Source organism: Lycium ferocissimum, chromosome 5, assembly GCF_029784015.1.
Source record: "Lycium ferocissimum isolate CSIRO_LF1 chromosome 5, AGI_CSIRO_Lferr_CH_V1, whole genome shotgun sequence".
NCBI lineage: Eukaryota > Viridiplantae > Streptophyta > Magnoliopsida > Solanales > Solanaceae > Lycium > Lycium ferocissimum.
The window spans coordinates 14,366,483-14,376,040 of NC_081346.1; the positions used below are offsets into that span (position 1 = coordinate 14,366,483).

General features: G+C 34.7%; 1 long non-coding RNA gene across 6 annotated transcripts; it reads right to left on the reverse strand.

The window, feature by feature from the left end:
• Positions 1-3,968: 3,968 nt before the first annotated feature.
• Positions 3,969-8,119, reverse strand: LOC132056147 (uncharacterized). 6 transcript variants are annotated; one of them, XR_009414730.1, is made up of 6 exons: positions 7,902-8,119; positions 6,955-7,057; positions 6,402-6,744; positions 5,754-5,926; positions 4,562-4,647; positions 3,969-4,369 (listed from the first exon to the last, which is right to left on the reverse strand). It is a non-coding gene; the product is annotated as an uncharacterized LOC132056147 (long non-coding RNA). The 6 variants fall into 6 exon arrangements; XR_009414729.1 differs by having other exon boundaries at positions 7,231-8,119; XR_009414728.1 differs by having other exon boundaries at positions 6,955-8,119.
• Positions 8,120-9,558: the final 1,439 nt, after the last annotated feature.

The window sequence follows — 9,558 nt, forward strand, 5'->3', positions numbered from 1 at the left end:
TTTGTTGACAGCGAACCAATCAATTTTGATGAAGCTGTTACAGACAAAAGGTGGAGACAAGCCATGGAGGAGGAGATCAAGGCAATAGAGAAGAACAACACTTGGGAATTAACAACTCTTCCCAAGGGTCATCAAGCAATTGGTGTCAAATGGGTATACAAGACAAAGAAGAATGCCCATGGAGATGTGGAAAGATATAAGGCAAGACTTGTTGCCCATGGAGATGTGGAAAGATATAAGGCAAGACTTGTGGCTAAAGGATACAAACAAAGGCAAGGCATTGACTATGAGAAAGTCTATGCACCTGTTGCTTGCATAGAGACAATCCGTCTGCTGATCTCCTTGGCGGCGCAAATGAAGTGGAAAATCCATCAACTAGATGTCAAGTCGGCATTCTTGAATGGATACCTAGAAGAGGAAATCTATGTTGAGCAACCACTAGGCTTTTTGGTCAAAAACGATGAATATAAAGTGTTGAAGCTGAAGAAAGCTTTATATGGATTAAAGCAAGCTCCACGAGCGTGGAATAGTCGCATCGACAAGTATTCTAAGACAATGGGTTTACTCGATGTCTCCATGAATATGCTCTTTACATTAAAGTTCATAAAAATGGAGATATTCTGCTTGTTTATCTTTATGTCGATGATCTTATTCTAACGGGTAGTAACCCAAGGTTGTTTGAAGCTTTCAAGAAAGTTATGTCCCTTGAGTTCGAGATGACGGACATAGGGTTCATGTCATATTACTTGGGCCTAGAAGTGAAGCAAATGGAGGAAGGCATCTTCCTATTTCAAGAAAGCTATACAAAAGAGATTTTGAAGAAGTTCAACATGTTCGATTGCAACCCCGTGAACACCCCAATAGAGAGTGGAACAAAACTCTCAAAGTTTGATGATGGAGCAAAGGTGGACTCCACCATATTCAAAAGTCTCATGGGAAGTTTGAGGTACTTGACTTGTATATACTCTTTGCAGTTGAAGTAGTAAGTCGCTTCATGGAAGCTCCTACCTCTACTCACTTGAAGGTTGCTAGAAGAATTCTTCGTTACCTAAAAGGTACGATAGACCTTGGGCTGTTTTATACTTCTTCTAATGACTTTAACCTTGTGGGATTTTGTGATAGTGATTATGCAGGAGATATTGATGATAGAATAAGCACAACTGATTTTGTGTTTTTCTTGGGTGATTGTGTTTTTACTTGGAGTTCAAAGAAACAATCCGTTGTTACTCTCTCGACTTGTGGTACGTGTCATGCTATTTGGCTGAAAAGATTATTGAAGGAGCTCAATTTGACACAAATTGAAGCCACGACGATTTGTTGACAACAAATCTGCGCAAGCACTTGCTAAGAATCCGATGTATCATGATCAAAGCAAGCATATTGACACAAGGTATCACTTCATCAGAGAATGCATTGCCAAGAACGAGGTAGAAATTAAGTATGTGAAATCTCACGATCAAGTTGCGGATATCTTTACAAAGACTCTCAAATTTGAAGATTTTCAGAGATTGAGATCAAGCTTTGGAATGAAAAGAGAAAATCAAAATTAAGGGAGAGATTTGTGGGACCACTAAAATAAATTAAGAAAACCAAAGAAAAAAGTAAACAAAAGAAAAAGGAAAAATAAAAGAAACGTGATTAGCTGATGAACAGGGAATGGTAGGCGGACCATGAAATTGGTTTCATAACAAGTAGACTTGGCAATGCAATTTGCAAATTGTATATGTAAAGCAATGTTCTGATTGGTTGGACTTGAGGCAACTTTTCCTATAAATAGAGGAGCACGTTCCTCAGTTTAAACACACCAATACAGAGAGAGCAATAGAGAATAGAGAGTAATCTGCAGGCTGTTTTCTATAGTCTGTGAGAAAATTGAGAGTGGGAGTAATATTGTAGTGAGTTGTGTAATAAAGAGTGTTGTTTTCTTTCGTTTCTTTGACACTACCAAGTTGTAATAGTGTTATTAAATTTCAACTCGAATATTATATTTTATCCCCTTAAAAGATTTGGTGTCGTCGTAATTTTTGCTACTTAACGTGGATATTATTATTCGTTTATTACCTTTGGTCTATGCATCCGATTGCGAATATTATATTATTTTTTTATCTATAGTAGTTAATGCTCCTTTAAAGACTTTCTTGCTTTTGGTATTCGTGTTATCATATTGTTTTCGATATGCGTATACTCTCTTCTTATTTCCTCCCTTCCTCTCTTCTCCTCTCTTGAACGTGGATATTATTCCTTTCAAGGTGGGGGTTAGGTCTAACGATCATTATTTCCCAACAGTTTTATTATCTTCTTGTGTTGTTGTTGTAACGTGGATATTATTCCTTGGTGGGATCATTATTTCCCAACAGTTTTAGCCTCCGCTAATTGCTTAAGGAGGCTAAAACTCCCGCAAATTGCAACTTTCAACCTTCACAAATTACCCCTTTTCTTGTAGTGTATTTTCCCTTAATATAGCTTATTAATTGCTTTTTGCTGCCTTGAACCTCAGGGGATTAAGAACGATCTTTTGTACTGGGACATGAATAATTTATGCAGCTATTGCTTCAAGCTACTCAAGCCTAGAGTTGAGTAAATAAAATTCTAACATCACACTAACAACAGCTAAACTTTAGCAGCTAAAATTTAACAGCAAAGTATTGTGCTTAGTACTAATGCAACAATGAACCAATATTAGCACTCTAGACAACAATTAATCAGCTGTGATCCATAGTTGCGACCAAGCACAATGACACCTGAAATAAAATTCTCAGCGGAATTATAATCTCTGCTCCGTGTACTATGAAATTCTCCGCAGCATAAGCATTATCAGAATGGATTCCAAGATTTTCCGTTTTTGTTCTGTTTTTGCTTATTGTAAAAAGGGATAAAAGGAAGAAGAAGATGAAGGAACGTAGTGATTTGGGAAAAGGAATTGTGCAGATTATGTTGGAGAAACTATATTCATAACATTTTTATCAAATGTATTGTATTACTCTGGAGATATTACTGCAACAGTACCACAGGACACATATAACATATGCACTGACTTGAGGCTCATTCCATGTCAGACATACTGCAAAGTTCAATAATTTTCAACAATTACCAAAACAAACCAAGAATTCGTTTTCATCTGGACAAGGAACATGTATTGAAGATACCATTAATTTTGAATTTACTCTAATTTATTTATACACTAGTTAATCTATCCGCTCTTCGCGCGGTTTGAAAAGTCTTTAAATTTACGGAATATATTATTCTGTAAATACAGTCGAAATAAAAGAGATAAAGTTTTAAGGAGAACGATGGAAAAAATATTTTGCACGTTGAAGAATAAGTTACTATGGTATGTGTGACAATAAATGACATCTTAGTGCTTTAGAGTTAGATGGTATTATCTCTGAACTTAATTTCTATTACAGGTGTCCCGTTATAGAGGTGATGCATTTGTAACGAATACAAAAGAGCAACATAAACAATACCTTCTTTTGCCCAATGAACTCAGTGTCTGGTGTTAATCGAAATAACAAAAATTGCATTTCTTTTGTGAGTGGATAGACTTCTATGCTGCTTAAATTATGCCCAGTTGCTTAATTAGTATGATGGTGGAAACTATCCTTTTAGGTGTTGTCATTTCCAACAAACACTCTTGTTTCACTTGCTTTCACCACTGGAATTGGTTGTTCTCTTATTGTTTCTTCCCTTAGTTAAATCCTAAGTAGGAGATCAAGAAGCTGTTCTCATGACAGTAGTTTGGTAAATGAAAGATCTCATTGGGCTATATCATCAAGTAATATGTATGGTTTTTGACTTCTCATGTACCATAAATTATACGAATTTCTCATGCTCAAAAAAGTTTCTCTGAAAGAGGATGTATTGTGTCGGCATTTGTATGAGGGACGAAATATTATTGCAAAATGCAGGTGGAACGGACCCAAAATGCCCTCATTGAAGGATCTAAGTAACACAATAACTAATAAAAATAGAAAACTACAAAATTTCGCTCTTGAATATAATTATAAATATTCAAAACCATGAAAAAGAAACAAAATTTTCAAGTTCGAGTACTTCTCTCAAATTACACAATCAATTTGGTTTTCACATAGTGAAATTAATTCTCCATTTGTTCGAGTTCTCGACTTGGTGCTATCCTATTCGGGAGCGATCCTTTGTTACAGGTAGTTTAACCGTATTCCGGAGACACTAACATGACTCACACTTGCAGAAATCAGAAAAGGCTTTGCTTACTGCGGTCCCTATTCTTCTTGGTTTTTCATGGTCTTAGCTACAAAAAAATGAACATCTTCAATTCAAGCAACGATGTTGAATGTCAAACTTTCCAGTACACTCTAGAATAGCTCTGCAAGATTGCCTTACCAACATCCTGCTAGAATAAGTATTTGATTGTTCACTTATCTATTCAAAAATGACATTTAAGTGTAGTCTAACAATGTAATTGTTGGATGAAGTATGTAAGTTATGTAATTGCTAATGGGCTAAGAGAGAACAATCTCATTAATATTGATAATTATTAAGCAACAGTAACTTTAAATAAATACTTCAGTTCAGTAGGTACCTCATAAAAAATTAGCTCTGATGGTAAATGTTTCGTTGAACGTAGAGTAGATCATGAACTAAAATATGAATACTCAAGAACAAAACCTGGGAAAAATAAATGAAAATCCACATTCACAGAAGCCTAATGAAGATAAGAGATCCCTTGTAATCTAACAGGTAGTACCACAATTTCAAGAGTGAAGTTAGTAACACGACAACCTCCCACGAAAGGTTTGTTAACACAAAACCTCAAATAAATGGCAATAGAGACTTTTTGGGAAGCTTTAGTCAAAACATAACTAAAACTCAGTTAATAGTATAACACTGTTTTCAATCATCTTTCATCTCAAGGAACAAAAAAGGACATAATGGCAGCTATGTACTTTCAAGCACGCCATAAGTCAAAGGGTATTACTTAAGCTACGACAACAGTAACAATATTATTTGATATAAGAAGAAAACTAAAAAGAAAATACAAATTACAGCAAGCCTAGGGAAGGAAAAAGGCCTCCCGCTACTTCTCGTGGGATATATACCAGGTGAGTTTTCTTGTAGAGGTGATAAGAACTCAGACCCATTCATTTTCATATACAATTCAAGAATTAAAACGTCTGCAATTTCAACAGATAATAGCCTAACCATAAATAATAACTGTAAGGTACAGAGAATCATTTTAACATTTTTTCCCTAGAAATCAAGAAGAACCTAGAGTTTCTGCAGCAAAGAATACCTACACGCAGAGGGAGATTTCTATGACTACGCAACACCTTGGTGGTGATATACTATGATCGTCGATGAGTTGGTACTCAGAGACTTCTTCAAATAATGAACTCCAAAAACCATTCTCACATAATAACAGAAGTAGATGAAATGCACAAGAATGATCTGATTAATATGAGAAAATGAATATGAATAATATTGATTAAATAAGACAACCATAACTACAACGATATTATTGTACTGTTGACATAAGCTGCAAATAATAGAAAAAGCTGGAATTATAAGTAATGAAAGAGAAAATTCAAAAAGAAAATTGACCAAGGATAGCACTATATGACTTACCCAGGACCACGTGTTGGAGGAGACTTTAGTGCAAATTTCTCAGCGATTGCAATACTGATCTTATAAGGTGAACACATTCATGGTTAATTAGCAAGTAAGGCATTTAACGCATAATGTGTAAACAAATTAGTTTTTTTCAAGTTCTTTACCGTTAAAGAAGCTCTGCTGAAGAATCTTCATATGACAAGATTGCACCCCTTTTGCGATATCCTTGTTCATAACCTCGTTTTGCTTGATTGCTGCCGTCAGTTTAATGACAAAGGAGTAATCATCTCATTCCAAGACGTAGAATTTATGTGAAGATTGAAAGGTAGTTTTACGTCTGGGACATCAGATTAGAAATATTTAATTGCTTGATAGAAGAACAACAACTGGAAAGAAAACTAAATAACCAATCAAAAAAGGAGTTTTGAAAGCTCGCAGTTAGGAAATTGAGAGGAAATAACACTAAATAACCACTTTGAAAGGAGTTTCCGAAGCTCGCAGTGGCAAAATTGAGAAGAGAATGCCGAATCATCTTCTCTTCTTCCGACACCATAGCACAATTTGTGAACTCCACAAGAAGAGATATAGATGTCCAGGGAAGCGACATATAAAAGAGATAAATGTGAAAAGCAGAACTCAAAGCATCAGTTTCAGCTAAAGAAACTGTAAATTTTTAGACTTCGATTTTTTGTACAAGGAATTCCTAACAACTGAATCTCATATCCATATTACAGTTAAGTGCTGAATGAAGATTGAGAACAAAATTGAGAGACCAAAAAAAAACTAAAAGGGAAAGAGAAATAATAGCATACTAGAATATGGTATACCGTTTTCTGATGCACATAGGTTTCTTCTTCTCATTGTCTTGTATAGATAGTTTCGTTGTTGTTCCCGAATATACCATTACGCTGACAGTCTAATAAAAAGAGTATGTCTAGAGCACAAACAATAAGGAGAAATGAATAAAAGTCTTCCTAATAAATTATGAAAAATTCAAACAACCACTAATACTGAAGTGATGTAAGAGACGGGACAAAGGTTTGACAAACCTTAACTTTATGAACAATGACTTTGAGATTGAGATAATTTCTCTTAAACAAATAGCATTACTTCTGACATTGACTAAACACCATTCCATGGCCATCTTGCGCGAAGCTGATGCATTAACACTGTGTCATAATAGGCATAAATTTTTTGTGATAAAATTGAAGATCATAATAACATTTATGGACCCAAACTTCGTATTCTCTAGACAAAAATAAATTGTCATATACATAACACATACACAAATTGCGTTGAATTGCTACGTTTCAACAATAACTGCATAAACAATGAGGGAATTTGAACTGATTAAAACACTATTACTTTTTTCATGGGAAATGTTGGTCTAAGGAATATCATAAAAAGAACTGTAAGGAGAAATAAAGGAGCAATGCCGTCTCCTTTTGTTATTTTAGACATTGTTAATCTGAAAAAAAAAGTTAAAAGAGTGTTAATACTGAAACCATGAAGGCAAATACTTGTCATATAAACCTGAAAGACATTTCCTTTTCTATTTCTTTGGGTTTTCTTCTTAATGTTATCCGAATTTTATCTTCTCCGTATTACTTCATTTAGAATTATGAGACAACAAATACTTACCGTCATTTGGCTGCCGTTTAGAAGTGGATAAATATCAAGCGCAAACAGATCCCCATAAATACACAACAAAGAAATATTTTGTGCTATCATGTCAGATCAAAGACATAATAAAACACACAAAAAAAACAAAGAGATACTATCTGTTCTGCAGATTGAGATGAAGTTATTTTTTTCATTTTCCTTTGATTTTACTTAGCTTCTTATAGTTCCGGGTTTCTTTTCGTTCTATTTTAGCAGAGTAAAGGGAAACATAAAGCCCAAAAAACAATTAATTCTTTGTGAAATAAAAGGTAAGAAACAGTATGCACAATCAAACATAGCATGAAGGGAACAACTATAGTGAAAAAAAGAAGAAGAGAGAGAGATTTACCTATTGAGAGAAACAACAGGAACATAAGACGAAGAAGAGGGAAAGAGGAAGGCGTTCAAGGAAATTTACCTTGAAGAGAAAGGTAAGTATGGTAATTTAGAGAGTGATTATTACTTTAGGAATTTTAGGAGAAGAAGAGGTTTTTATCCTTTTTGACACAACGCCAGTCCAGAGACCGGAAGTGACGACATTCTTGTTATTTTTTAACAAAAGCACTAATTTTTCCCAGTTTGAAAGGCAAAATTGTAAGAAAATAGATGCATAAAATTCAAAACTTTCAGACTGGCATAGTCAATCATACCACAACAAAGTGACAGATACCAATCAAGAAAAGCGGTGTTTTAAAAAATGGGATTTTTCAGATCGGTATGACGTATACTTTCTCTTTGCTCCATTTTGTTGTCTGTGCCTTTGAAAGAACAAACGAAGGAGTGGGAGGGCCTAGAACTTGTCTCTGAGAACAACATCAACTTATCTTCGGAAACGTGCAACTGAATGTCAAACTAAAATTAATCCTCAGAAAGATTTAATATAGAAGATTGTTGGCAGGGTCGGTTCAAGAATAACTGTATCTCAGAATTTGGTAAATAAAAAAGCCAAAAATATACAAATTTGATTGTGACAACTAATAAAATCAAGTAGGAAATCTATAATATAGAAAATAAAGAGCGCGAAACACCAACCAAGCATGAAAGAGAACCTGAAAATGTCAAAAAGAGAATCACAGAACAAAACCTAAAATTCCCATTTCAATTATTTTTTTAGAACTAACTGAGAAGATCCAAACTTACCACAGTGTACTGGATTGACTATAAGTAGGTAAGGTGAAATCCCCTGCCCAGGCTCCTAAGGTTGGAGCTGGATGGTTTAACATAGAAAAGGTAGTATTGATTATACTTTGGTGTATTATTTGGATTTTGGTATATTAGCTGGGACTTTGTGGCTAGGGTTTGAATAAGTGTCTTGTTTATTTATTGTATTGCCTAATGTTCTGATTCTCAGTGAATGAATTAATTGTTACTTGATTAATTCTACTTTAATTTGATTCTTAGAGTTTGTCCAACTCTAGGAAATTAAATTCCCATTTGCCTTGGTTTGAGCTTGGGAAATAATAGAAATTAAGGTTGAGTTTAGATTAACCAATAAGCTTTTAATTTAATCTACACTATGGTGATTGAGGCTAGGGATAGACTCATTCACTCTTGTAGCCAAAATTTGATGAACTTAATGCATCTTAGCTGAAATAGCGAGAATTAACTTAGATAGACTCATTAATCTTTGGGAAACATTAATGGGTAACTAAGAATCTCATCAGTTGTCGGGAGACACTAATGAGTAATTGAATTCAAAAGGCTAATAATATTGACCTATAAGACATAATTAATGAGGTTTAGGCAACCGAGTGACTAGGCTTGAGGTGAATTCATATCCTAGGTTCCAAATCCCTTGTTCTCGATTCCTTGTGGCCGCCATTGATCACCTTTTCTCGTTTTCATAGTTTTTATTTTTAGTAGGTGTTAGTTTTACTTCAATACAAAAAAGTATTTGGCAATCTGCAGAAGCTACCTAGTCGTCCTAGATATTGTTCTATCCTAATCAACCCAGACTCATGTTGAATATTATCTTTACATTGATCACTATCCCATTTTAGGAGTAGACCTGAGCGAGAATCCTGCCCCCCACATAATAAAAATATTTCCAAGTAGGGTGAAATTTGGTGGATGTCTACAACAATGGTTTGCTAGCACCATTGCAGCGACCTGAAATTTTTTCTTTGTTCAAGTCCTTAAAGAGGATTACGATGTGTTGAATGTATCGTTTTACATGCCAATGATATCAATTGGATATGATAATATATTTGGAACAAGGTTTGAAAAGTTATAAAGATGTTTACAAGTGGGGAAAAGTAGTTAGGAATGGTATGCAAAGAGTTGGGGGGAAAATATCCAAAGTGACAC